The sequence below is a fragment of the Haematobia irritans genome, chromosome 5 (assembly GCF_050003625.1).
Source record: "Haematobia irritans isolate KBUSLIRL chromosome 5, ASM5000362v1, whole genome shotgun sequence".
Lineage (NCBI taxonomy): Eukaryota > Metazoa > Arthropoda > Insecta > Diptera > Muscidae > Haematobia > Haematobia irritans.
This window is the reverse complement of record NC_134401.1, coordinates 4,607,427-4,608,718: the sequence shown is the minus strand read 5'-3', so window position 1 is coordinate 4,608,718 and position 1,292 is coordinate 4,607,427.

Genomic DNA, 1,292 nt, shown 5'->3' with positions numbered 1-1,292 from the left:
TGGTCAAATGTGAGCTCGCGCGGCACCCATTTTGCACAGAGCTTCCGCATATCCAAATATTGATGAATGATATGACCAACACGTCCCTTTGATTCAGTCATTCAAAATTATTTTGTGGATTTTGATGTTTTCGTCGGTAACCACCTCTTTCGGGCGTCCACTGCGTTCCCCGTCCCACGTGCTCATTTCACCACGCTTGAATGTTGCATACCAATCAATTATTGTTGATTTCCTTGGGGCAGAGTCCGGAAACTTATCATCAAGCCAAGTTTTTGCTTCCACCGTATTTTTTTCCCTTCAGAAAACAGTATTTTATCAAAACACGAAATTCCTTTTTTCCATTTTTTTTTTTCACAATAACAAAAGTTTCTTCACAAAAGACGCTCTATCTCACAAACTAATTGACTTACCGACGTCAAATTTTGACACGAATCATTTGAAGGTTGGTACTGTATAAAAATAATATGCATTTAATACTAGCGACGCCATCTATGTGTCAGACCGGGGACTTATCAGCCAACCCTCCCTTCACTAATAAAATTCCTCCATATGTAAAGCTCTATACATGAAAAGGGAATCCCTAATTTTCGCTAGCATTTTATTATAATTTATTGCTCCTTTGTCCAATTATGCATTCTTCGTCTCTACTTCAAGAATATAATGCAAGTTGTGGACTATCATAACAATGGTTATAAATGGATAACGTGGAATAAGTTCCAAGTTTCACCGTCGCCAATTTCTGGCCATATACAAACGTCTCCTTAGAGCTAGGATACCAGGAGACCGAATGAAATGTAGCCATAATCTTATTGTTATAGTTCGTTGTCTTTTTGTTATCTGTCATTCTTAAATAATAAAAAAAAAACAAAAACTGACATATTTCGTTTTTGGGGAATTGCCTTGTCCACGTGTGTGCTATAATCATTATTCCAGCTTTGCTGCTCGCTCTATTCGTTGCCTTTGTTCGAATGGCAAATTCTGATTTATGATTGCAATTTTTCTTTATAATCATTTCTACGACAACTACTTGCAACTTTATTTTCGGATTCTATGAATCACCCTCATTCCACTCACTCACTCGCAGATCCACAACATGACCGCCAAGGTAAAACGTGAATGGTATTAGTTTTTGCCAACTAAATCCATAGAGATGAAGGTCCTTTAGCATGACCTGCACGAAGGAATGTATGGACATTGTTTAGCAAATAAATGTCCATTTGCACCTTAACATGGAATTTCTTATGGAATTTTATTTTATGAATTTTTCACACACACACACACAATTTCAATGA